General features: G+C 50.9%; 1 protein-coding gene across 3 annotated transcripts in view; it reads left to right on the top strand.

Annotated features, from left to right (window-relative positions):
* The window catches only part of LOC123763481 (mucin-22), a 355,540-nt gene that overhangs the window by 216,716 nt on the left and 115,594 nt on the right, over positions 1–23,230 (top strand). The window lies entirely within an intron of this gene.

The following is a 23,230-nucleotide window of genomic DNA, read 5'->3' as shown; positions in this document are numbered from 1 at the left end:
GAGACAGGGAGGGTGTGTGTGTCAAGAGAGACAGGGAGGGAGGGTGTCAAGAGAGACAGGGAGGGTGTGTGTCAAGAGAGACAGGGAGGGTGTGTGTGTCAAAAGAGACAGGGAGGGTGTGTGTCAAGAGAGACAGGGAGGGTGTGTGTCAAGAGAGACAGGGAGAGTGTGTGTCAAGAGAGACAGGGAGGGAGTGTGTCAAGAGAGACAGGGAGGGTGTGTGTGTGTTAAAAGAGACAGGGAGGGTGTGTGTCAAGAGAGACAGGGAGGGTGTGTGTGTGTGTCAAGAGAGACAGGGAGGGTGTGTGTCAAGAAAGACAGGGAGGGTGTGTGTGTGTGTGTCAAGAGAGACAGGGAGGGTGTGTGTCAAGAGAGACAGGGAGGGAGTGTGTCAAGAGAGACAGGGAGGGTGTGTGTGTGTTAAAAGAGACAGGGAGGGTGTGTGTCAAGAGAGACAGGGAGAGTGTGTGTCAAAAGAGACAGGGAGGGTGTGTGTGTCAAGAGAGACAGGGAGGGAGGGTGTCAAGAGAGACAGGGAGGGTGTGTGTCAAGAGAGACAGGGAGGGTGTGTGTCAAGAGAGACAGGGAGAGTGTGTGTCAAGAGAGACAGGGAGGGAGTGTGTCAAGAGAGACAGGGAGGGTGTGTGTGTGTCAAGAGAGACAGGGAGGGAGTGTGTCAAGAGAGACAGGGAGGGTGTGTGTGTGTTAAAAGAGACAGGGAGGGTGTGTGTCAAGAGAGACAGGGAGGGTGTGTGTGTGTGACAAGAGAGACAGGGAGGGTGTGTGTGTGTGTCAAGAGAGACAGGGAGGGTGTGTGTCAAGAGAGACAGGGAGGGTGTGTGTGTGTGACAAGAGAGACAGGGAGGGTGTGTGTGTGTGTCAAGAGAGACAGGGAGGGTGTGTGTCAAGAGAGACAGGGAGAGTGTGTGTGTCAAGAGAGACAGGGAGGGTGTGTGTGTGTGTCAAGAGAGACAGGGAGGGTGTGTGTGTGTGTGTCAAGAGAGACAGGGAGGGTGTGTGTCAAGAGAGACAGGGAGGGTGTGTGTGTGTGTCAAGAGAGACAGGGAGGGTGTGTGTGTGTGTCAAGAGAGACAGGGAGGGTGTGTGTGTGTGTCAAGAGAGACAGGGAGGGTGTGTGTCAAGAGAGACAGGGAGGGTGTGTGTGTGTGTCAAGAGAGACAGGGAGGGTGTGTGTGTGTGTCAAGAGAGACAGGGAGGGTGTGTGTGTGTGTCAAGAGAGACAGGGAGGGTGTGTGTGTCAAGAGAGACAGGGAGGGTGTGTGTGTCAAGAGAGACAGGGAGGGAGGGTGTGTCAAGAGAGACAGGGAGAGTGTGTGTCAAGAGAGACAGGGAGGGTGTGTGTCAAGAGAGACAGGGAGGGTGTGTGTCAAGAGAGACAGGGAGGGTGTGTGTCAAGAGAGACAGGGAGGGTGTGTGTGTGTGTCAAGAGAGACAGGGAGGGTGTGTGTGTGTGTCAAGAGAGACAGGGAGGGTGTGTGTGTGTGTCAAGAGAGACAGGGAGGGTGTGTGTCAAGAGTGACAGGGAGGGTGTGTGTCAAGAGAGACAGGGAGGGTGTGTGTGTGTCAAGAGAGACAGGGAGGGTGTGTGTGTGTGTCAAGAGAGACAGGGAGGGTGTGTGTGTGTGTCAAGAGAGACAGGGAGGGTGTGTGTGTGTGTCAAGAGAGACAGGGAGGGTGTGTGTGTGTGTCAAGAGAGACAGGGAGAGTGTGTGTGTCAAGAGAGACAGGGAGGGTGTGTGTGTGTCAAGAGAGACAGGGAGGGTGTGTGTGTGTGTCAAGAGAGACAGGGAGGGTGTGTGTGTGTGTCAAGAGAGACAGGGAGGGTGTGTGTGTGTGTCAAGAGAGACAGGGAGGGTGTGTGGGAAATATCTGGTGACCAAAGATCGGGTCGACCCGGGCACCGCCGGATGTCCCCATCTATAGTACTCATATAAAACAAAATATTAAAAATAATATATAATTAAACGAATACTCAACTCAGTAAGACCGCCATTAACAACAATGGGGATCTGAACCCCATTAACAACAATGGGGATCTGAACCCCATTAACAACAATGGGGATCTGAACCCCATTAACAACAATGGGGATCTGAACCCCATTAACAACAATGGGGATCTGAACCCCATTAACAACAATGGGGATCTGAACCCCATTAACAACAATGGGGATCTAAACTAATTCTTTTATTTCCACATGTGGATCAGTAGCCAGTTACCTCTGGTTGGGGGAGAGGGAGGAGCAGAATATATAATGCAGCGTGTAACTGGCTGGTTCATGCAAAGTTAATTATCATTAAAATTACTCTCATGTAGCTGCCGGTTGGTCCGGCACTTCTTGCAAGAACTTGTCTAAGTGCCTCTTGTAGACATCCACGTTTGTTGTGGCATTATCTCTAGTGCTTGCTGGGAGGGTGTTGAAGAGCTGTGCACCTCTGATGTTCAGACAGTGTTCTCTCATTGTGCCTAGGGCACCACCTCTACTCTTCACTGGTTCTATTCCTTCCGTATCTTTCGTTCCAGTATGTTGTTATTCTGCTCTGTAAATTTGGGACCTGAACTTCTAGTATCTTTCAAATAATATATAAATGCAAGATACTGGAGGGCCAGGTCCTAAATTTGCACAGTAGAATAACAACATTTTGGAGCAAATGATATGGGAGGATCTGCAGATTAGAACCAGTGAAGAGTAGAAGTGCTATAGGCACAATCAGAGAACACTGTCTGAACATCAGAGGTCCTCAGCTGTTCAACACCTTCCCATCTAAACCAAGAATCATTTAGATAAGTTCTTGCAAGAAGTGCCGGATCAACCGGGCTGTAGAGGATATGTGGGCCTGCGGGCCGCTCCAAGCAACAGCCTGGTGGACCAAACTCTCACAAGTCACTTAAATGTTTACTCTTGTGCACACTTAGTCTACGTCAAGTGTCTCTGTATCACGTGTATGATGTATGATGTATCACTGGTGGTGTTGGGGTCAGTATGGCTGGTGGGACCCCGGTGTTGGGGTCAATATGACTGGTGGGACCCAGTGTTGGGGTCAATATGGGTGGTGGGACCCAGTGTTGGGGTCAATATGGGTGTTGGGACCCCGGTGTTGGGGTCAGTATGGCTGGTGGGACCCCGGTGTTGGGGTCAGTATGGCTGGTGGGACCCCGGTGTTGGGGTCAGTATGGCTGGTGGGACCCCGGTGTTGGGGTCAATATGACTGGTGGGACCCAGTGTTGGGGTCAATATGGGTGGTGGGACCCCGGTGTTGGGGTCAATATGGCTGGTGGGACCCCGGTGTTGGAGTCAATATGACTGGTGGGACCCCGGTGTTGGGGTCAATATGGCTGGTGGGACCCCGGTGTTGGGGTCAATATGACTGGTGGGACCCGGTGTTGGGGTCAATATGGCTGGTGGGACCCAGTGTTGGGGTCAATATGGCTGGTGGGACCCAGTGTTGGGGTCAATATGGCTGGTGGGACCCCGGTGTTGGGGTCAATATGGCTGGTGGGACCCCGGTGTTGGGGTCAATATGGCTGGTGGGACCCCAGTGTTGGAGTCAATATGGCTGGTGGGACCCCGGTGTTGGGGTCAATATGACTGGTGGGACACGGTGTTGGGGTCAATATGGTTGGTGGGACCCCGGTGTTGGGGTCAATATGACTGGTGGGACCCCGGTGTTGGGGTCAATATGACTGGTGGGACACGGTGTTGGGGTCAATATGACTGGTGGGACACGGTGTTGGGGTCAATATGGTTGGTGGGACCCCGGTGTTGGGGTCAATATGACTGGTGGGACACGGTGTTGGGGTCAATATGGTTGGTGGGACCCAGTGTTGGGGTCAATATGACTGGTGGGACACGGTGTTGGGGTCAATATGGTTGGTGGGACCCAGTGTTGGGGTCAATATGACTGGTGGGACACGGTGTTGGGGTCAATATGGTTGGTGGGACACGGTGTTGGGGTCAATAAGACTGGTGGGACACGGTATTGGGGTCAATATGACTGGTGGGACACGGTGTTGGGGTCATTATGACTGGTGGGACACGGTGTTGGGGTCAATATGGTTGGTGGGACCCGCCTTCTGGGTCAATATGGCTGAGCTGCCCACCTGCACATCACCAATTACCTGCAATTATCAAATCATCTGCGAGGCGTTAATGGCTCTTTTGTATACATGGACGAGTAGGTATTAGTGCAGGCTGGGTGGAGGTGGTGGGTGGAGTTGGGGAGCTCAGTGGGGACACTACGGGTCCCTCCACTAAGTGGGGGGACACTTAGTGTTCCCCTGTAAGGTGGAGCCCGCGGTAAGTGGGCTCCACCTCAGTGGGTGATGTCTGTGACCACATAGAGGCGGGGACATCGTGTACGGGCGGTAATGTGTTGACCCCAGAGCGGCTACGGCTCGTATTGATGTATTGATGTGGTGGTGGTGAGGGTGGTGGTGGTGGTGGTGAGGGTGGTGGTGGTGGTGGTGGTGGTGGTGGTGGTGGTGGTGGTGGTGGTGGTGAGGGTGGTGGTGGTGGTGGTGGTGATGGTAGTGGTGGTGGTGATGGTGGTGGTAGTGGTGGTGGTGAGGGTGATGGTGGTGGTGATGGTGGTGGTGGTGGTGGTGGTGGTGGTGGTGGTGGTGGTGAGGGTGATGGTGGTGGTGATGGTGGTGGTGGTGGTGGTGGTGGTGGTGAGGGTGGTGGTGGTGGTGGTGGTGATGGTAGTGGTGGTGGTGGTGGTGGTGGTGAGGGTGGTGGTGGTGGTGGTGGTGATGGTGGTGGTGAGGGTGGTGGTGGTGGTGGTGGTGGTAGTGGTGGTGGTGGTGGTGAGGGTGGTGGTGGTGGTGGTGGTGATGGTAGTGGTGGTGGTGGTAGTGATGGTGGTGAACAACTGTCCGTGACCACAGAGGAGTGAGGTTCAGTGTGTGATGCCGTGACCACAGAGGAGTGAGGTTCAGTGTGTGATGCCGTGACCACAGAGGAGTGAGGTTCAGTGTGTGATGCCGTGACCACAGAGGAGTGAGGTTCAGTGTGTGATGCCGTGACCACAGAGGAGTGAGGTTCAGTGTGTGATGCCGTGACCACAGAGGAGTGAGGTTCAGTGTGTGATGCCGTGACCACAGAGGAGTGAGGTTCAGTGTGTGATGCCGTGACCACAGAGGAGTGAGGTTCAGTGTGTGATGCCGTGACCACAGAGGAGTGAGGTTCAGTGTGTGATGCCGTGACCACAGAGGAGTGAGGTTCAGTGTGTGATGCCGTGACCACAGAGGAGTGAGGTTCAGTGTGTGATGCCGTGACCACAGAGGAGTGAGGTTCAGTGTGTGATGCCGTGACCACAGAGGAGTGAGGTTCAGTGTGTGATGCCGTGACCACAGAGGAGTGAGGTTCAGTGTGTGATGCCGTGACCACAGAGGAGTGAGGTTCAGTGTGTGATGCCGTGACCACAGAGGAGTGAGGTTCAGTGTGTGATGCCGTGACCACAGAGGAGTGAGGTTCAGTGTGTGATGCCGTGACCACAGAGGAGTGAGGTTCAGTGTGTGATGCCGTGACCACAGAGGAGTGAGGTTCAGTGTGTGATGCCGTGACCACAGAGGAGTGAGGTTCAGTGTGTGATGCCGTGCCTTCTGGCCTCGTTGTACCTGTTGTTATATTTTAACTTTTCTGACGTTTGAATTCTTTGTGGAATCTGGTGTTAACGTTGGGGACGGAGGTGGCTTCCATAACTTCTCCTTCCATCCCACTTGTTGACCACCCGTACTGGCTACCAGTAGTTCCCAACATTTCTTCCACTCATCTGTGTTCTTAGCTTCCGCGTATAGCCTTGTCCACGTTATCTATTCCCCTGAGTATCTTGTATGTTGGGAGCATATCCCCTTCTCTTCCTTCTACCCTCTTGGGTTGTAAGTTCCATTAGTGTGTGCAGCGGCTGTGACGTGTGTCGTGTTTCTTGTGACCTCGGGATGGCGGTCTCATCTCCCTCAGAAGCTTGAGAAATATATTAATGGGGAGACTAATGGTTGACACTGATGATACATGTGTGTGTGTTGGGGGTCATGGTGGGGGAGTGTTGGGGTCATGGTGGGGGAGTGTTGGGGGTCATGGTGGGGGAGTGTTGGGGGGGGGAGTGTTGGGGTCATGGTGGGGGAGTGTTGGGGGTCATGGTGGGGGAGTGTTGGGGGAGTGTTGGGGGGGGAGTGTTGGGGGTCATGGTGGGGGAGTGTTGGGGGTCATGGTGGGGGAGTGTTGGGGGTCATGGTGTGGGAGTGTTGGGGGGTCATGGTGGTGGGGGAGTGCTGGGGTCATGGTGCTAATCACATTACGGCCTTTTTCATGGGTGTGTACTCACCTAATTGTGCTTACAGGGGTTGAGCTCTGGTTCCTTGGTCCCGCCTCTCAACCGTCAATCAACTGGTGTACAGGTTCCTGAGCCTATTGGGCTCTATCATATCTACATTTAAAACTGTGTATGAAGTCAGCCTCCACCACATCACTTCCTAGTGCTTTCTACATATTAACTACTCCGACACTAAAAAAGTTATTTATAATGTCTCTATGGCTCATCTGGGTACTCAGTTTCCACCTGTGTTCCCTAGTACGTGTGCCCCTATGTTAAATAAATTGTCTTAATATACTCTATCAATTCCTCTGAGAATCTTGTATGTGGTGATCATGTCTCCCCTAACTTCTTTATTCCAGTGACGTGAAGTTTAGTTCCCGTAGTCTCTCCTCGTAACTCATACCTCTCAGCTCGTGTAGGTTGTGTTTGACGAGATATTGACTCCATTCTGGAGCTGCATACTCCAGGATTGGTCTGACATATGTGGTATACAAGGGTTCTGAATTATTCATTTCACAAGTTTCTAAAAGCCCTTCTTATGTTGACCGGCCTTCCATATGCCGCTGATGATATCCTCTTGATATGAGCTTCAGGGAACAGGTCTGGCGTGATATCAACCCCCAGGTCTTTCTCTCTCTCTGATTCTTGAAGAATTTCATCTCCCAAATGATACCTTGTATCTAGCCTCTTGCTCCCTGCACCTATTTTCCTTATTTTACATTTTCTCGGGTTAAACTCTAACAGCCATTTGTTGGACCATTCCTTCAGTTTGTCCAGATCATCTTGAAGCCTCAAGCTGTCCTCCTCTGTCTTAATCCTTCTCATATATTTGGCATCGTCAGCAAACATTGAGAGGAATGAGTCTATACCCTCTGAGAGATCATTTACGTATATCAGAAAGAGGACAGGTCCGAGTACAGAACCTTGTGGGACTCCACTAGTGACTTCACGCCAATCTGAGGTCTCACCCCTCTCAGTAACTCTCTGCTTCCTATTACTTAGGTTACTCCCTTATCCACTGGAGCGCCCTACCAGTTACTCCTATGGGATATTGTGCCAAAGGCTTTCCGACAGTCCAAGAAAAAGTCCTTCTCTTTCTTGCTTAATCTACGTCACTTGGTCGTAGAATTCTGTTAAACCTGTGAAGGAAAATTTGCCATCCCTGAACCCATGTTGATGGTGTGTCATGAAGTCCCTTCTCTCCGGATGTGTTACTAGGTTTTTTCTCACGATCTTCATCACCATGCATGATATACACGTTAAAGACACTGACCTGTAGTTCAGTGCCTCTTGTCTGTCCCCTTTTTTGTATATTGGGACTACATTCGCCGTCTTCCATATTTCTGGTAGGTCTCCCGTCTCCAGTGACCTACTATACACTATGGAGAGTGGCAAGCAAAGTGTTTCTGCACACTCTTTCAGTACCCATGAGATCCTGTCTGGACCAACAGCCTTTCTCACATCCAGATCCAAGAGGTGTCTCTTGACCTCATGGCCGCCTGGTTTGACCCCTCTCCTGGCACAGTGACCTCACCTTGTTCTATTGTCAGACCTCCTGGAATCTTTTGTTGAGTTCTTCACACACCTCTTTGTTATTCTCTGTGTAGCTGTCCTCACCTGTTCTCAGTTTCATCACCTGTTCTTTCACTGTTGTTTTCCTCCTGATGTGACCGTGGAGCAGTTTTGATTCGGTCTTTGCTTTATTTGCTATGTCATTTTCATACTGTCTCTCTGCTTCTCTTCTCACACTGATATAGTCATTCCTGGCTCTCTGATGTCTCTCTCTCTGCTCTCCGGTGTTCTGTTATTTCGTTAGTTCCTCCACGCCCGTTTGTTTAGTACCATTGCTTCCATGCATGTCCTATTAAATCACCGATTCCTTTATTTTGCTTCTCATTTTTTTCCTTTTGGGCCTACATAATTTTTTTAATGCTTCTTGACACTTTCAGGTGAAATAATCCATCATGTCTTGTACGGACTTATTTCTCAGTTTTGTTTCCCGTGGTATTTCTCTTAGGACTTTTCTTATCTCCTCATAAGTTCCCCTTTCGGTACACCTGACCTTTGCTTTCTAGATTTCTCTTAGTGTGAGATAATTCCTAGCTCTACCAGGTACTCAAAGATCAATACACAGTGATCACTCATTCCCAAGGGTGCTTCCATCTTAACTTCCCTTATATCGCACTCATTTAGGGTAAATATCAGATCAATCATAGCTGGTTCATCTTCCCCTCTCATTCTTGTCGGTCCCTTGATGTGTTGGCTTAGACAGTGTCTTGTTGCTGCGTCTAGCAACACCCCCTCCCCCCGGCTTGTGTGACCCCCCTTGTGCAACACCCCCCCCCCCTCTCCCCTTCCTCTTCCGCAACTCCCCCCCTCCCATCTCCCCATCCTCCCCCCCAATAAATATGTGGGTTCAGAGCCTCTTCCGCTTGGGCTCTGAACCCACATATTTATTGCTTTTTCTTTATAGCGTGACAGCCATTGTGGTAAGGTAATAACACCAAATGAGGAGAAGGGTCAGATCGTGTCAAAGGTGAGTTTGGGGGCGTGACAGCCTGTCACAGCTCGCGTGACAACCCCCCCCCCTCCCCGCCTCCCGTCCAAAGTATCGGAAAATGTTTGGTCTGGTGTGAGTCGCGGCCGTTGTCCGGGCTCATCGTAACACAACCACTTCAGTCTCCAGGATTCCTGGGATTACTTATTTAGGTGAGAGGTGGTGGCGGCTTCCGTGAGCACCCCAGGGGCGCTGCCACGGTGTTGTGGGGGGGGGGGGTTGTGGGGGGTGTTGTAGGGGTGTTGGGGGGTTGGGGGGTGTTGTGGGGGGGGGCTGTTGTATGGGGTGTTGGGGGGTGTTGTGGGGGGGGGTGTTGTAGGGGTGTTGGGGGGTTGGGGGGTGTTGTGGGGGTGTTGTAGGGGTATTGGGGGGGTGTTGTGGTGGGTGTTGTGGGGGTGTTGTGGGGGGGGGGTGTTGTAGGGGTGTTGGGGGGGGTGTTGTGGTGGGTGTTGTTGGGGGGGGTGTTGTGGGGGTGTTGTAGGGGTGTTGGGGGGTGTTGTGGGGGTGTTGGGGGGTGTTGTGGTGGGTGTTGTGGGGTGTTGTGGTGGGTGTTGTGGGGGTGTTGAGGGGTGTTGTGGGGTGTGTTGTGGGGGTGTTGTTGGGGGTGTTGTGGGGGTGTTGGGGGGGTCAGATACTATGGGGGTGTTGTGGTGGTAATGTGACAAATCACCGAAAGTTTCACAAGTGGGAGCAACAGTAAAAAAAACACCAGCCAACCAAATCCTGGGAACAATGGCGCGTACCTTTGAGTTCGAGGAAGAGAAGGTAGTTATTCAAGTATATAAATGTGTGGTCCGCCCCCCTTGCATTATGGTAGCCAAGTATGGGGCTCTCATCTTCAGAAAGACATAGCTGCTTTGAAGAAAGTTTGACACCGAAAGATAACAATCATGCCGGAGGTAAGTCGACGCCCATACCAGGACCGGGTGAGGGCCGCAGGGCTGACAACACGCCAATCTGAGTACTTAGGTACTCAGATTGCAGGCAGGAACGTATCATGCCTCCAGGAAAATTCTCATTCTCGTCTAAACTTTTAAAATACTGAACAATTCGGAGGATAGTGAGCCAGATCACCTCCATAAAAGGTTAGATGTAACACAAACAAGGAGCAACGACCTCAAGCTCAACAAGCCACACTGTAGGACACAACACAGAAGATACTTTTGTCACCCATAGGGTTATGGACCCGTGGAACCGCCTACCCGCTGAAACCGTAAATGCCAAGATTTTTCAGTACAGCAGTTCAAAATTGAGCTGGAAAAAAAATCATTCGGATAAATGGGGGGGGGGGGGATTGAGAAGCCGCCGGCTTCCTGTCCCCGTCGAAGTCACAAGAGGTATGGTGATCCTCAGGTAAATTCAGGTAAGAAATTGATCTATGACTATAGCGGTAGTGTTGGAACTGTGAAGTACCAGGGTTGGATTAGTTGTTAGGCTTAAAAACCGTCTCAGGCGCGGGAGGACTTATAAGGCCACGAAAATACCAAACCCAACCCAACCTAACCCAACCTAACCTAACCCAACCTAACCCAACCTAACCTAACCTAACCCAACCTAACCCAACCTAACCTAACCCAACCCAACCTAACCCAACCCAACCCAACCTAACCCAACCTAACCCAACCCAACCCAACCTAACCCAACCTAACCCAACCTAACCCAACCTAACCTAACCCAACCTAACCTAACCTAACCCAACCTAACCCAACCTAACCTAACCTAACCTAACCTAACCTAACCCAACCTAACCTAACCTAACCCAACCTAACCTAACCTAACCTAACCTAACCTAACCTAACCCAACCTAACCCAACCTAACCTAACCTAACCTAACCTAACCTAACCCAACCTAACCCAACCTAACCCAACCTAACCCAACCTAACCCAACCTAACCCAACCTAACCCAACCTAACCTAACCTAACCTAACCTAACCTAACCTAACCTAACCTAACCTAACCCAACCTAACCCAACCTAACCTAACCTAACCTAACCTAACCTAACCCAACCTAACCCAACCTAACCTAACCTAACCTAACCTAACCTAACCTAACCTAACCCAACCTAACCCAACCTAACCTAACCTAACCTAACCTAACCTAACCTAACCTAACCCAACCTAACCCAACCTAACCTAACCTAACCTAACCTAACCCAACCTAACCCAACCTAACCTAACCTAACCTAACCTAACGTAACCTAACCTAACCCAACCTAACCTAACCTAACCTAACCTAACGTAACCTAACCTAACCTAACCTAACCCAACCTAACCCAACCTAACCTAACCTAACCTAACCTAACCTAACCCAACCTAACCCAACCTAACCTAACCTAACCTAACCTAACCTAACCCAACCTAACCTAACCTAACCTAACCTAACCTAACGTAACCTAACCTAACCTAACCTAACCTAACCTAACCCAACCTAACCTAACCTAACGTAACCTAACCTAACCTAACGTAACCTAACCTAACCTAACCTAACCTAACCTAACGTAACCTAACGTAACCTAACCTAACCTAACGTAACCTAACCTAACCTACTATACACTGTAGGTCTCACCTATCACAAGAATACCTTAAAACCTTGCTCATGTTAACCCTTAAAAACGTTAGTACCCGTTTCATTTTACATTTTTCGTTTTTAGATTTATATAGTAGGAAAAGTGAGTTATCCAAGTGTGCCCCTAAATCTAAGCTCACGCTGTATGATATGGCAACCTATCTTATTACCATGGATAAATTACCTGAAATCCTTGCGCTGTATCCACATTTTGCTTCCAGTAGATGAACGACATATGAGATTCAGAAACAAGTAGTGTATTGTGAGGACTAATAATAAACAGAAGCTCCCCTATGACTGTAATATCTCCATTGGTTAAACTATTATATATTAGCGATAAGACCTACCATTAATGTATGATGACTTACTGTAAATATATAGCTCTTGAAATAGCACTTTCTCTGTAACTAGCTGACATTGTAATTATAAGGTGTGAAGGATAGATGAAATTGTTTATGTAATAGTCTAAGATGAGGTCTGATAAAGACCTTTTGTGACCTTTGTAATCTTGTGCGCTACCGCTCACAGGATGAGTATGGGGTGCACAATAAACTAGCAGCCTTCGGCGGCAACAATCAATCAAAATCCAAGTGTGCCAGTACAGGGGTGAGGTGGGGCCGGGAGCTAGAGCCTGCGACATGGTGGAGAGAGAGAGGGGGGGGGGCAGGCGAGGGCCGCCGTGGACGGAAGACCTCAGTGCTAAACAGTGGTCCTGCACACATGACCGGAGCGGCCACACAGCTGTGGTCATGTAGGCTTCAAGGACACACTAAAGTTGGGAGATCGTGTGCGTGGTGTTGTGACTAGGGCGCCCCGGCCACCCTGCCACGCCGCACCACCTCCACCTTTAACCTCCACAATGTTGCCCAAACGGTAGCGGCAGTGGTCCCCCCCCACCCCCCAGCAGTGTGACGGGACGTGGCTGACCTAGCTACTGCGTCGCCATCCTCACTACCGTCACCATGGACGCTGACCGCAACATCTGCCCCTCATTAGGGCCAAGGAGCAACCATTCAAACAGTTCCCGACCATTATGGGTGAAGAGGTTGGCACTGGGCAACACGGCACTCACAGACTACTATGGTGCCTGAGGCTGGTAGTTGTTAACCATTATAAAGCTACATGTGAGTGTAATGAACGTGTCACCATGGACCCGGCGTCACCCTCAGACGACACACCAGCCGGTACTCCATCCCCCACAGTGCCATCCTCAGACGACACACCAGCCGGCACCCCATCCCCCACAGTGCCACCCTCAGACGACACACCAGCCGGTACCCCATCCCCCACAGTGCCATCCTCAGATTTATACCTAAATAAATAGCAATTAAAACATTTCTTAGTCCACCAGGGACGGAAATCAGGCCTGACTCCTTCAGAGTAACGACAGGAAGTTTGGTGCAGTAGTTTCCGTGAGACAGGAGCAGCAGACAGACACCTGGAGACACAGCTCACCCGGCACAACCGTCCACTCCGAAGGCCTGACGAGAGAGACCAGACAGCCCCTGTAGTAGATGTAACAAAAAGATTTATTTCTCCCATAGTGGAGTTTCTCCGTCAGCTGTGGCAAGTGCCAGGCTGGGGGTAGTGCAACCAGCGTGCCAGGCACTGTCATATAGGGACACAGCAGGCACTGTCATATATGGACACACCAGGCACTGTCATATATGGACACACCAGGCACTGTCATATATGGACACACCAGGCACTGTCATATATGGACACGCCAGGCACTGTCATATATGGACACACCAGGCACTGTCATATATGGACACACCAGGCACTATCATATATGGACACACCAGGCACTGTCATATATGGACACACCAGGCACTGTCATATATGGACACACCAGGCACTGTCATATATGGACACACCAGGCACTGTCATATATGGACACACCAGGCACTATCATATATGGACACACCAGGCACTATCATATATGGACACACCAGGCACTGTCATATATGGACACACCAGGCACTGTCATATATGGACACACCAGGCACTGTCATATATGGACACACCAGGCACTGTCATATATGGACACACCAGGCACTGTTATATATGGACACACCAGGCACTGTCATATATGGACACACCAGGCACTGTCATATATGGACACACCAGGCACTGTCATATATGGACACACCAGGCACTGTCATATATGGACACGCCAGGCACTGTCATATATGGACACGGCAGGCACTGTCATATATGGACACACCAGGCACTGTCATATATGGACACGGCAGGCACTGTCATATATGGACACGGCAGGCACTGTCATATATGGACACACCAGGCACTGTCATATATGGACACACCAGGCACTGTCATATATGGACACACCAGGCACTGTCATATATGGACACGGCAGGCATTCACATACAGACACACCAGGCACTCACATATGGACACTCCAGGCACTCACATATGGACACACCAGGCACTCACATATGGACACTCCAGGCACTCACATATGGACACACCAGGCACTCACATATGGACACGGCAGGCACTCACATATGGACACACCAGGCACTCACATATGGACACGGCAGGCACTCACATATGGAGACACCAGGCACTCACATATGGACACGGCAGGCACTCACATATGGACACGGCAGGCACTCACATATGGACACGGCAGGCACTCACATATGGACACACCAGGCACTCACATATGGACACACCAGGCACTCACATATGGACACGGCAGGCACTCACATATGGACACACCAGGCACTCACATATGGACACGGCAGGCACTCACATATGGACACACCAGGCACTCACATATGGACACGGCAGGCACTCACATATGGAGACACCAGGCACTCACATATGGACACGGCAGGCACTCACATATGGACACGGCAGGCACTCACATATGGACACGGCAGGCACTCACATATGGACACGGCAGGCACTCACATATGGACACACCAGGCACTCACATATGGACACTCCAGGCACTCACATATGGACACACCAGGCACTCACATATGGACACGGCAGGCACTCACATATGGACACGGCAGGCACTCACATATGGACACGGCAGGCACTCACATATGGACACGGCAGGCACTCACATATGGACACGGCAGGCACTCACATATGGACACGGCAGGCACTCACATATGGACACGGCAGGCACTCACATATGGACACGGCAGGCACTCATATGGACACACCAGGCACTCACATATGGACACGGCAGACACTCACATATGGACACGACAGACACTCACATATGGACACGACAGACACTCACATATGGACACGGCAGACACTCACATATGGACACGGAAGACACTCACATATGGACACGGCAGACACTCACATATGGACACACCAGGCACTCACATATGGACACGGCAGGCACTCTCATATGGACACGGCAGACACTCACATATGGACACGGCAGACACTCACATATGGACACACCAGGCACTCACATATGGACACGGCAGGCACTCACATTCAGACACGGCAGGCATTCACATACAGACACACCAGGCACTCACATATGGACACGGCAGACACTCACATATGGACACACCAGGCACTCACATATGGACACGGCAGGCACTCACATACAGACACGGCAGACAATCACATATGGACACACCAGGCACTCACATATGGACACGGCAGGCACTCACATATGGACACGGCAGACACTCACATATGGACACGGCAGACACTCACATATGGACACGGCAGACACTCACATATGGACACACCAGGCACTCACATATGGACACGACAGACACTCACATATGGACACGACAGACACTCACATATGGACACGGCAGACACTCACATATGGACACAGGAGACACTCACATATGGACACACCAGGCACTCACATATGGACACACCAGGCACTCACATATGGACACGTTAGACACTCACATATGGACACGGGAGACACTCACATATGGACACGGGAGACACTCACATATGGACACGGGAGACACTCACATATGGACACGGCAGACACTCACATATGGACACGGCAGACACTCACATATGGACACGGTAGACACTCACATATGGACACGGTAGGCACTCACATATGGACACGGTAGGCACTCACATATGGACACACCAGGCACTCACATATGGACACACCAGACACTCACATATGGACACGGTAGGCACTCACATATGGACACACCAGGCACTCACATATGGACACGGCAGGCACTTCATATGGACACGGCAGACACTCACATATGGACACACCAGGCACTCACATATGGACACGGCAGGCACTCACATATGGACACACCAGGCACTCACATATGGACACGGCAGGCACTCACATATGGACACACCAGGCACTCACATATGGACACACCAGGCACTCACATATGGACACGGCAGACACTCACATATGGACACACCAGGCACTCACATATGGACACGGCAGGCACTCACATATGGACACGGCAGGCACTCACATATGGACACACCAGGCACTCACATATGGACACGGCAGGCACTCACATATGGACACACCAGGCACTCACATATGGACACGGCAGACACTCACATATGGACACGGCAGGCACTTCATACTGCTCCCAGTTTATTAAAGGTGACGTCCTCTTCTGTTTTGTGATATTTAGGCAAATTATTTACATAATTTAATTAGTAAAAGGGTGTGGCTAGGTGTGTGGTGGGTGTGGCTGGGTGTGTGGAGGGTGTGGCTAGGTGTGTGGAGGGTGTGGCTAGGTGTGTGGAGGATGTGGCTGGGTGTGTGGTGGGTGTGGCTGGCTGTGTGGTGGGTGTGGCTGGCTGTGTGGTGGGTGTGGCTGGCTGTGTGGTGGGTGTTGCTGGCTGTGTGGTGGGTGTGGCTGAGTGTGTGGCGGGTGTGGCTGAGTGTGTGATGGCTGTGGCTGAGTGTGTGGTGGGTGTGGCTGAGTGTGTGATGGCTGTGGCTGAGTGTGTGGTGGGTGTGGCTGGCTGTGTGGTGGGTGTGGCTGGGTGTGTGGTGGGTGTGGCTGAGTGTGTGATGGCTGTGGCTGAGTGTGTGGTGGGTGTGGCTGGCTGTGTGGTGGGTGTGGCTGAGTGTGTGGTGGGTGTGGCTGGCTGTGTGGTGGGTGTGGCTGGGTGTGTGGTGGGTGTGGCTGGCTGTGTGGTGGGTGTGGCTGGCTGTGTGGTGGGTGTGGCAGGCTGTGTGATGGCTGTGGCTGGCTGTGTGGCGGGTGTGGCTGGGTGTGTGGTGGGTGTGGCTGAGTGTGTGATGGCTGTGGCTGAGTGTGTGGTGGGTGTGGCTGGCTGTGTGGTGGGTGTGGCTGGCTGTGTGGTGGGTGTGGCTGGCTGTGTGGTGGGTGTGGCTGGCTGTGTGGTGGGTGTGGCTGGCTGTGTGATGGGTGTGGCTGGCTGTGTGGTGGGTGTGGCTGGCTGTGTGGTGGGTGTGGCTGGGTGTGTGGTGGGTGTGGCTGGCTGTGTGGTGGGTGTGGCTGGCTGTGTGGTGGGTGTGGCTGGCTGTGTGGTGGGTGTGGCTGGCTGTGTGGTGGGTGTGGCTGGCTGTGTGGTGGGTGTGGCTGGCTGTGTGGTGGGTGTGGCTGGCTGTGTGGTGGGTGTGGCTGGGTGTGTGGTGAGTGTGGCTAGGTGTGTGGTGGGTGTGGCTGAGTGTGTGGTGGGTGTGGCTGGCTGTGTGGTGGGTGTGGCTGGCTGTGTGGTGGGTGTGGCTGGCTGTGTGGTGGGTGTGGCTGGCTGTGTGGTGGGTGTGGCTGGCTGTGTGGTGGGTGTGGCTGGCTGTGTGGTGGGTGTGGCTGGGTGTGTGGTGGGTGTGGCTGAGTGTGTGGAGGGTGTGGCTGGGTGTGTGGTGGGTGTGGCTGGCTGTGTGGTGGGTGTGGCTGACTGTGTGGAGGGTGTGGCTGAGTGTGTGATGGCTGTGACTGAGTGTGTGGTGGGTGTGGCTGGCTGTGTGGCGGGTGTGGCTGGGTGTGTGGAGAGTGTGGCTGGGTGTGTGGTGGGTGTGGCTAGGTGTGTGGTGGGTGTGGCTGGGTGTGTGGTGGGTGTGGCTGGGTGTGTGGAGAGTGTGGCTGGGTGTGTGGTGGGTGTGGCTAGGTGTGTGGTGGGTGTGGCTGGGTGTGTGGTGGGTGTGGCTGGCTGTGTGGTGGGTGTGGCTGGCTGTGTGGTGGGTGTGGCTGGCTGTGTGGTGGGTGTGGCTGGCTGTGTGGTGGGTGTGGCTGAGTGTGTGGCGGGTGTGGCTGAGTGTGTGGTGGGTGTGGCTGGGTGTGTGGTGGGTGTGGCTAGGTGTGTGGAGGGTGTGGCTGGCTGTGTGGTGGGTGTGGCTGGCTGTGTGGTGGGTGTGGCTGGCTGTGTGGTGGGTGTGGCTGGCTGTGTGGTGGGTGTGGCTGGCTGTGTGGTGGGTGTGGCTGAGTGTGTGATGGCTGTGGCTGAGTGTGTAGAGGTGTGGCTGAGTGTGTGGTGGGTGTGGCTGAGTGTGTGGATGGTGTGGCTGAGTGTGTGGTGGGTGTGGCTGAGTGTGTGGTGGGTGTGGCTGAGTGTGTGGTGGGTGTGGCTGAGTGTGTGGAGGGTGTGGCTGGCTGTGTTCAGCTGTAGATGTACCACGATGTTTCTTATCACTAAAATTGGTATTTTTACCCAAAAATGCCATTTTTCTCCTTAACATGCCCCCCTGGACGCTTGAGACACTTTCCCTCTTCACGAAGACGTCCCCGGTCTTCACGAAGACGTCCCCGGTCTTCACGAAGACGTCCCCCGTCTTCACGAAGACGTCCCCCGTCTTCACGAAGACGTCCCCCGTCTTCACGAAGACGTCCTCCGCCCTCAGCCTTTTCGCTGCCCCTCACCAAGCGGAAATAGGGAGTCAGAAAGTTACTCTGGCCCTCCACGCTCTTCAGGGGGCGACAGGGCAAGGCCAACCAGAGAACGACATTATTGATCCATCTCTTAAATCATTATACCTTGCCCACTGCCCACGCCGGGGCAAAGAGATGCCATGAGAATATACAAAAATTATATCGAAATTTCTTTGCAAAAATCCAAACCGAAAAGCTCAATTGATAGTGTCGTTCTGAGATGAAAGTATACAAAATTATCGAGAATAAAAGGCCACATTACGACTGTGTTAAAGGAACTGACGAGTCACAAAATAGATGAGTTCTTCACGAGTGTGACACGAGCCGCGGGCCACAGTTCATATGTTATTCCAGCCACAGTGTAAGCGTGATGCCTCCAGTCACACTGTAAGCGTGATGCCTCCAGCCACACTGTAAGCGTGATACCTCCAGCCACACTGTAAGCGTGATGCCTCCAGCCACACTGTAAGCGTGATGCCTCCAGCCACACTGTAAGCGTGATGCCTCCAGCCACACTGTAAGCGTGATGCCTCCAGCCACACTGTAAGCGTGATGCCTCCAGCCACACTGTAAGCGTGATGCCTCCAGCCGTCACACTACTGTCACTCTGGACTCTCCTACGGCTGCTAGGAACCTGTACCACGGACCCGGAATACCTAAGAGAAACAGAGTCGTGTGCCTTGAAGACTGTCGAAGTAGCCTTGAGGTGGGAAGGTGGACTGGGCGGATGGTTGACGGGGGGAGACTGGGAGGAAAGTTTGCAGGGCGGGAAGTCTGAGAGCGAGGAGTGAGGCTCTGATAAAGCAGAAGGTTTCTGATTGAATCTTTTGGAACCGAACGAAAGTGGAATACCCCCCCCCCCACTTGTCCTCTCTCCCCTACAACAATCCCCCTCCCTCCCACCACAATCCCCCCTCCCACCACAACCCCCCCTCCCTCCTACCACAATCCCCCTACCCTCTCCACCTTCGCAAGCAGGACAGAAGAAAGGTTGAGAGAGCAACACGAATTTGCTTTTTATTTTTATTTTTGTGTGGGTTGGGAGGCGAGGCCAGCCGTTTACTGTGCTGGTGTGTGTTTGTGTACTCACCTACTTGTGTGTGTGGTGGATGAGCTTCGGCTCTTTGGTCCCGCCTCTCAACTGTCAATAAACTAGTGTACAGGTTCCTGAGTCTATTGGGATCTATCATGTCAACATTTTAAAGTGTGAATGGAGTCTGCCTCCAACACATCACTTCCTAATGCATTCTATATTCTAAATACTCTGAAACTTAAAAACTTCTTTCTAACGTCCCTGTGGCTCATTTGGTTACTCAGCTTCCGCCTGTGTCCCCTTATTCGCGTACCACCCGTGTTAAATAATCCCTCCTTGTCTACCCTGTCAATTCCCCTGAGAATTTTGTATGTGGTGATCATGTCTCTCCAGGGTCTTCTATCTTCCAGCGACGTGGGGTGCAGTTCCCTCAGCCTTTCCTCGTAACTCATGTCTCTTAGTTCTGGGTCCGGCTTTGTGGCATACCTCTGAACTTTTTCCAGCTTCGTCTTGTACTTGACAAGGTACGGGCTCCATGCTGGGGCCGCATACTCCAGGATTGGCCTTACATGTGTGGTATACAAGGTTCTGAAGGATTCCTTACACAGGTTTCCGAAAGCAGTTCTGATGTTAGCCAGCCTCGCATAGGCCGCTGATGTTATTCTTTTGATGTGGGCTTCAGGAGACAGGTTTGGCGTGATATCAACTCCCAGATCTTTCTCTCTGTCCGTTTCGTGAAGGACTTCATCTCCCATTCGGTATCCAGTGTCTGGCCTCCTAGTTCCTCCTCCTAGTTTCATTACCTTACATTTACTTGGGTTCAACTTTAGTAGCCATTTGTCGGACCATTCCTTCAGTTTGTCTAGGTCATCTTGTAGCCTCATACTATCCTCCTCTGTCCTGATCCTCCTCATAATTTTCGCGTCATCAGCAAACATCGAGAGGAACTAGTCAATTCCTTCTGGAAGATCATTTACGTATATCAGAAACAGTATAGGTCCAAGGACTGATCCCTGTGGGACTCCACTGGTGACTCCCCGCCACTCCGAGACCTCACCTCTCACGGTGATTCGCTGTGTCCTGTTGCTTAGGTACTCTCTTACCCAGTGGAGTACCTTCCCTTTCACTCCTGCCTGCATCTCCAGTTTGTGCACTTGTCTCTTATGTGGTACTGTGTCAAAAGCTTTCTGGCAGTCCAGAAATATGCAGTCTGTCCAGCCCTCTCTCTCTTGCCTGATTTTTGTTGCCTGGTCATAGAACCCAATTAATCCTGTTAGGCATGATTTGCCATCTGTGAACCCATGTTGATATTGTGTTACAAAGTTCTTTTGCTCCAAATGTTCCACTAGCTTTTTTCGCACAATCTTTTCCATCATCTTGCATGGAATGCAAGTTAGGGACACTGGCCTGTAGTTCAGTGCCTCCTGCCTATCACCCTTCTTGTATATTGGGACTACATTAGCCGTCTTCCAAATTTTTGGCAGTTCGCCTGTTACCAGTGACTTGTTCTACACTATGGAGAGTGGAAGGCACAGAGCCTCTGCTCCTTCCTTAAGGATCCATGGTGAGATTCCATCCGGTGTGTGTGTGTGTGGTGTGTGTGTGTGTGTGTGTGTGTGTGTGTGTGTGTGTGTGTGTGTGTGTGTGTGTTATTTACCCATTAGAGCTGTTATGGGGAGGGGGAGACTCAGCTCTAGGGCCCCGGCACCAGTGTCCGGTACCACTAGCACCTCTCCTCCAACACCACGCCACATGTGCTGCTGTTCAAGCTGCGGCCCGAGTGTCCTCCAAGCTCTCCTCCTCAAGGTCACTCATTCACTATTCATGATGAACGCCTCTCACTATTTTGCATCACTCTCTCCCAAAGTGAGTGCAAAATTAATCGTTTGTGTCTTCATATTCTACTGTGTCCCTTTTCTCCTCATTTGGACCATATTAAATGGTACTGTTTGTCCACATTATTGATGCCTTCCTGTATCTTGTACATTGTGATCATATCTCCTCTGGGTCTTCTTGTGTGGAGCTACATATAGTTGTGTGTGTGTGTGTTTCTTCACAGTTTGTCTCTTATATCTCTAGTATAATGAATAATGCCACCCCACACCTAAACACTGTGTATACTGGTGATATATCCCCATACCTTACACTGTGTATACTGGTGATATATCCCCATACCTTACACTGTGTATACTGGTGATATATCCCCATACCTTACACTGTATACTGGTGATATATCCCCACACCTAAACACTGTGTATACTGGTGATATATCCCCACACCTAAACACTGTGTATACTGGTGATATATCCCCATACCTTACACTGTATACTGGTGATATATCCCCACACCTTACACTGTATACTGGTGATATATCCCCATACCTTACACTGTATACTGGTGATATATCCCCACACCTTACACTGTATACTGGTGATATATCCCCACACCTTACACTGTATACTGGTGATATATCCCCATACCTTACACTGTATACTGGTGATATATCCCCATACCTTACACTGTATACTGGTGATATATCCCCATACCTTACACTGTATACTGGTGATATATCCCCATACCTTACACTGTATACTGGTGATATATCCCCACACCTTACACTGTATACTGGTGATATATCCCCATACCTTACACTGTGTATACTATGTAAGCGACCATGGTAATGCTGTCCTCTGCTGACAGCGTTCATATCATCGCTGAATTAGCTATCTGTTATCTATGCAATCGGGCCAATCAATTAAAACCATCCATCATTTAATGTTATTACCTAATTTGTATATAAAACAGATTGATGTATAAATCGTGTCATGTCATTAATGAGAACTTTCACCAGGTGCTTCGTCTGAATCCCGGCAGAGTTCTCACCAGAGCGTTCTCAAACTCATTTGATATGGATCAAGTTCTTTTACAAATTGGTTCACAAGTTCACGAATCGTGTTGTCTGTAGGAGAGATTCTGGGACGTTTCTCCCTTGTAAGTCTTTCTCTGATTTCCTTATATGGGATACCTTGATACAGGATGTTATAGGAACGCTCCGTTCTTGTGTGTGTATTATTGAGGTTAGGCTTCTGAAAAACAACCCAACATGACGAGAACCCTACATGACAAGAACCCTACATGACAAGAACCCTACATGACAAGAACCCTACATGACAAGAACCCTACATGACAAGAACCCTACATGACAAGAACCCAACATGACAAGAACCCAACATGACAAGAACCTTTCATGACAAGAACCCTACATGACAAGAACCCAACATGACAAGAACCCAACATGACAAGAACCCTTCATGACAAGAACCCTACATGACAAGAACCCTACATGACAAGAACCCTACATGACAAGAACCCTACATGACAAGAACCCTACATGACAAGAACCCAACATGACAAGAACCCAACATGACAAGAACCCTTCATGACAAGAACCCTACATGGCAAGAACCCAACATGACAAGAACCCAACATGACAAGAACCCAACATGACAAGAACCCTACATGACAAGAACCCAACATGACAAGAACCCAACATGACAAGAACCCAACATGACAAGAACCCTACATGACAAGAACCCAACATGACAAGAACCCAACATGACAAGAACCCAACATGACAAGAACCCAACATGACAAGAACCCAACATGACAAGAACCCTACATGACAAGAACCCAACATGACAAGAACCCAACATGACAAGAACCCAACATGACAAGAACCCTACATGACAAGAACCCAACATGACAAGAACCCTACATGACAAGAACCCAACATGACAAGAACCCTACATGACAAGAACCCAACATGACAAGAACCCAACATGACAAGAACCCAACATGACAAGAACCCTACATGACAAGAACC

Source organism: Procambarus clarkii, chromosome 52 (genome assembly GCF_040958095.1).
Source record: "Procambarus clarkii isolate CNS0578487 chromosome 52, FALCON_Pclarkii_2.0, whole genome shotgun sequence".
Lineage (NCBI taxonomy): Eukaryota > Metazoa > Arthropoda > Malacostraca > Decapoda > Cambaridae > Procambarus > Procambarus clarkii.
Note: the sequence above shows the minus strand (reverse complement) of the source record. Positions and strands in the feature narration are given on the sequence as shown.